This window comes from Onychomys torridus, chromosome 13 (genome assembly GCF_903995425.1).
Source record: "Onychomys torridus chromosome 13, mOncTor1.1, whole genome shotgun sequence".
Taxonomy (NCBI): domain Eukaryota; kingdom Metazoa; phylum Chordata; class Mammalia; order Rodentia; family Cricetidae; genus Onychomys; species Onychomys torridus.
Window position 1 is genome coordinate 7,453,786 of NC_050455.1, and position 6,000 is coordinate 7,459,785.

Here is a 6,000-nt window from a genome sequence, read left to right on the forward strand (position 1 = left end):
TGATGCTTAATTTTCTTATCTCTCTCCTTCCTACCTTTGGCCTTCTTTTTCACAATACTTTTCTGAAGATTTCTTGCCACTCATTCTTCCTGGCTTTTTATTGTAGATATGTGAATGGTCTTTATTTCCAAGAATCTCTGGTGGCTCACTTATGATTTCCTTTATTGAAATTGCTCTTGTATTATTAATGTAAGAGCTTCTTGAGTCTTCATGTTACTCAAAGGAGTTTTTGTTCTGTTTGGTTTTCCTGTCTCCTTCTTTACCTTAGCATCTTCTATGATGCTTTCCTCACACTGTTTGCAGTATTTTGTGTTCAAGGCATTCTTGGGGCTGGTGAGATGGCTCAGCAATTTAGAGCATTGGGTGTTCTTCCAGAGGACCCACACTTAATTCCTGGCACCCACATGGCAGCGCGCAACTATATATAATTTCAGTTCCATGGCATCTGGTGCCCTCTTCTGACCTATGTGAATATCAGGTATCTACATGGTGAACAGACACACACACAGGCAAACACCCTAACACATATAGTAAAAATACATAAGTCTTTAGAAATAAAGACGTTTCTGGTAAGTGGTAAGGCAGGGTTTCACTTAGTACCCCACCTTTCAGTACAATACTACCTGCCTCGGCTTATTGGAATAATGAATCCAGAGCCAACAACCAGAGATTTCTCAAGTTTCCTGCTCCCAGAGTTTTCTTGGCATTTCTCATTCTCAGGGGGAAGAAGCTACCAGTCTGCACCTCATGCTCCCTGGATCAATGTTCCTGGGGCTAGCTAGGTCTGTACTGCCAAGTACAAGAAGTTTCTCAGTTCAGACTCAAGCCCCTTTCATATAAAACAATAGTGTCATCACCACAGATGACCTTTTCCCCATATCATTTTTCAGTCCCTCCAGTTTTCATCTTTTGAAAAAGAATTAATGTGTTTTTATAATTATATATTTAATATATTATATATAACATAATAATTATGAAAATCATTTTCAAAATATTAGATATGTTGAAGCAGTCCAAGGAGGTACATTCACCTTAATGAGTTCCACTTGAGATTGTTCTAATGAAATCAGTCCTCAATAAAGTACTTGTCTGCATAACATAAAGAGATTTGTGTTCCTGGAAGACAGTAAGAAATGAAAACTCAGAACAGAAGTAGTCCAAACCTAAAATCCACAGTAGAAGGGAAAGAAATACTTAGTGACTAAAGTATTGGGTGTGATGATCTTCCGATCTCTGTTGTTATGTTAGACTGTGTATGTTTGTATGTCCTAGGAATTATTTACTGGGGGACCCATTGTGTGTCTTATTCAGGAGAGCCTATTCACCCCAGATGAGACAATGTCAGGCCAAAGATAGCATTCATCTTTCCAATGAGTTTTATTGGGATTGTTTACAGGAGGACCTTGAGGGAGGGCTAACTTGGAAGAGCCAGGATGATTTGGGCAGCTGCATCACAAAAGTGGCCCCAGGTTACCTGTATGATGTCTCCCCAAAGCAGCGTCATTACAATTGCATGTGCAACTTTCAGGTAGCTACTCCTGTGAAGATTCACCTGTTCCTGGAGAGTGTTGACTGTTTATAGGAGAGCAAGAAAGGGTCTCCTAAGGCTTGTGAGATCATGAGCCCCATGAGTAAGGATCCTTTCTCCACAGGAAGTGTTTCAGCCGAGAAGAAACTACAACACAAGAAGGATCTATCTGAACAATATGGACCAGTCGTTACTAACTGTTTTTACTATCGGTTGTCCCAAATATCCCTTACTTCTGTTCACTCTTGATTTTAAGGATTGTAATTAAATAATGATTTGTTCTTCATTTTAATACTATAAACCTTCTATTTTTCATTCGAGCATTGTGAAGTTGAATTTTATTATCTTGTTATCGTCATGGCATCACTTCCCCTAATAGGTAAGACTTTATCACATGATGACTCCACACTTAGAGTTAAGATGCTGAGACCCATTTTACAAACCCAGACAAATCAGTCAATGTTTCAATAGACATTGGATTCCAAACAGTTAAAGATATGTCTCATGGACATCCTATTTTGCCCCATAGTGATGACCTGGCTACTTACAAAAAGCTTATAGGGGAGAAAAGAAAATTTTAACTTCTATTAAAAAAATACATTTCCTTAAGAAGAGGTTCTTCCAGTTTTTTGTTTGTTTTAGTTTGCTTGTTTGCTTGATTTTTACTGTTTGTGTCCAAACTGAAACACTTAGCTGAGATTGAGAACCAACTGTGAGACCCATATCATCCCTGTTTTTTTACCCTTAGCTAGCTAGAAGACAGGCAGACCTTGGAGCAGCTGTGAGGATTGTGGGGAAGGATGCTTGGTACCAGTGAGAGAACAAGAGCCAGATACCCGATGGCTTCAGCAGGAGATAAACTCGATGTGCCTGAAAGGAGTGAAGAAATAGTGAGTTCTGATGGAAGAAAAGAATCCTCAGACTGAGGGAGAAAGGAACCTCCCAGGTTGGTCAGGCAAACCTAAGCTATCTAACCCAAGCCCTAGGCAAAGTCTTAAAAGTGGAATGCACGATGTTTGTTTCAAAATCAATACAGTCACCTATGCGCACCTGCAGGGTCTCCCTTAGCACCCTGAGGTCTGCTGCTGGTACTCCTGACAGCTGCTGCTGCTGTCAGAACACCAGAGCTAGATTATCAACCCAGGGACAGTTCCGGGTTTCCTGTTTTATACCTTTGTAAGGTGAACATTAAGGTAAACAAATCAGATTTTAATAATCTTCATTGTAAATTAAAACAACATGGTCACCCTAAATGTTTAAATAACCAATAGCATAGTTATTATTTCCCCACAAATGAATTAACTCTGTGGCACTAGAAGAATTCAGCCAAAGCTCATGCACATGCTAGACTACCACTCTCCTGTTGCATCACATCTCCAGACCTGGATGAACTTACTGCATTGACACAAGGTCTCACTGGCTAGGCTGGCCTAGAACTCCTACCACAGAACGGGCTGGTTTCGAAACTATAATCCTGCTTCCATCACTGAGACTGCAGATCAGTACCCCCAAGCCCTGGCAAATTCTTACTTTTGCTTTCAAAATCTTGAGCACGAAAATGACATGTTATATCTGGCTGCTGTTATTGTTCATCTTTTACTTTCATTTTGGAAGACCAGGATCTGGCACCATTCTGCACCAATACATATTTTCCTGTCTCTTAACCTGAGCTAGGATAATACTCAGGCTTTGTGATGGAAGTAATAAAGAACATTTCCATTTATGCTGAGTCACATTACAGTATCTTAAAAAAACAAAACAAAACAAAACAAAACAAGCAAGAAAACTGTAAGGAGAAAGTGTGTGACAGGAAGGAAGAAAAAGATAGCTCTGTGCACTGATGACTTCTCTTAGAAAGCGTCACGGTCAGCCTCTTGGGAGGGGCGGAGCGCTGCTCCTGGAGCAGCCATCAGGAGGTGCTCAGAGTTTGGGACAAACTCTTCAAACCGTCACGGCTCCTTGTGGTCTAGTTTTTATGTCTTGTAAGGGTTTATTTTTAATTTTAGAAATTTCATTTCACTTGAATTTACCACTTGTAAAAATTGAGAAGCTGACAGCTCTGGAAAGCGAAGCTATCCAATTAGTCCAAAAAACACCCAAACGTTTCTGTGGCATCTATCATCACAGAATACCAAAAGGCCCTCTGAAAAACATATCGGGTTATGAGAAAAACATGTACTCGGGAAGGGAAAGCTTCCTGGATATTCTGCGCCAGAGACAAAGAGTTGGTATTAACTGGGGTGAAGCAGGGGTCTTAAGAGAGTGCCCCAAGGGTTGTATCTAATCTTGTTAAATAGAAGGGCTTGTTTATGTTTTGAATATGCCTACAGGGTATAGGCATCTTTCACCCCCAGGTTCACAACTATGTGTTATAGACACATTCAGATGTAATTATTCTTTCTCTTTCCACTGTATTTTGTTTCCTATAACAAGACCCAAACTAGAAACTGTTTGGCTCAATGTGAGTACATAGGGAAGAACGGCCGCTAGGGGGCACTAGACCCTGTCTGTCCTTGATTGGTTTCCATTGGTTCTTACAGCCATGTTTGGGCCAATAAAGGATTTTAGGTTGCTTATGTAAACGAGAAACTGGAGGTTATAGATTTCATACGGATGTTACAATCATGAAATACTGTGTTTTAATTGGTTAAATGACATAATGATCTCTTCAATAACATGTATCAAATGTCAAGTTTAAACTAAGACTGACAGGTTAAAAAGGGAGTTTTATTCCATACTTAAAGAAACATATGCATAACATTTTAATGTTGTACAACTGAGAAAGATAGGAAAGTACATATTTTTTAATTGTGTACTTTTTTAGGCACATTTTTAGAAAATGGGAACATTTATCTTATTTTGACATCTTTTGCACCCAACTCTCAGTAAACCTGAAGTCCTGGGTCTGGACAAATGCAGCATTAAGCCTGTACTGAGTAGTGGAGAGGGTGACACCTACTGGTGAGCTGGGAAATCGCATCCTAGATCCATAAGACAGTGAAAGGTCCAGTAACTATCTGAAATTCAAATATATGCTAATAGGTTAACTTTAAATCTGAAAAAGCCATTTTGGAGCATGCTCATCAGTTCAGAAAAGCTAACGTGTATTATTTTTAAACATATTCCCGTAAGTGTCTTAAAGAAAGGAAGGTTTCACTCTTGCAGGGCCATTATAAACTACAGATTTTTAGAGCAAAAAAATGAGAAAGTGAAAATAAAGTCAATTATATAACACCATCATTTATTAATATCAAAATGTGCAAAGGTTATAAATGAATAATTCTAATCTTTCCCAGCGATTTGGAGTGTTGTCATATCTTAGGATGTCTTTTCCTGTCCATTGATAAGATTTTTTTTTTTGTATTTGCTATTTATTTATTGTAGTTTTGCAACGCACTTGCTTGTTAGATGCAAAACCATATATCATTATGATTATTATTATTCAGAAGATCTCTGTTATTCTCTCCTTTTTTTTTTTTTTTAATATTTATTTATTTACTATGTATACAGAAGAGGTCGCCAGATCTCGTTACAGATGGTTGTGAACCACCATGTGGTTGCTAGGAATTGAACTCAGAACCTCTGGAAAAGCAGACAGTGCGCTTAACCTCTGAGCCATCTCTCCAGGCCCTCCTTATTCTTTTTTTCAGAAAAAAAGTTTACTTTTGTTTTGTTAATGTAACTCATATCACATTGGGTTTTTTGAATCATCATGAAACAAAAAATTTAATATGATAAAATTTGAAATGTATAAAATATTATTTGACCTATAATTGGTTTATGTATTTCAAACATATTTGGAATTCCATTGATAAGTCAAGATACATCATGGATGTTTATATGGAAATTGTTACCTGTGACTACATTTTTGATACAACAAAAATAAATAATTCTTTATATGACTATACTTCCACACTTGAGATTACCTGTGTATAGGCATACCAATGTTTTTGTGTCTTTGTGCTTGTAATAAATAGAATAATTGTCTTACATTTCCCATAGAGTAATGTTTTTCATTTTCTTTAGATGCAATTTGCAGTTGAACTAAATAGGTAGAGTGCCTCGGCTCTTCATTTTTATCTTAGTTCTGAGGTCATTGGGTGAAACATAATCATGTTTCATGTAATTACTACATTTTTCAGATTTAATGGGAACCGCCTCTGGATTTTACCATTTGAGATATATAATTATGACAGTTTTCAAAAAAGTTTATTAATTTTTGGGAATTTCATTGAATACATTAATCATATTAATCTCCTTTCTCCAACTCCTTTCAACTCCTCCTGCACCTCTCTATTCACTAACTTTATGTACGCATGCTCTGTCTCAGCTCTCTCTCTCCCTTCTCTCTCCCTCTCTCTGCATTATCTCTCCCTTCTCTCCCCTCTCTCTGCATTATCTCTCCTCTGTCTCTCCTCCTCTCTCTCTGCCTCTCTTTCAGTCTCTTGTGACTGTTAGTCATATTGATAGCA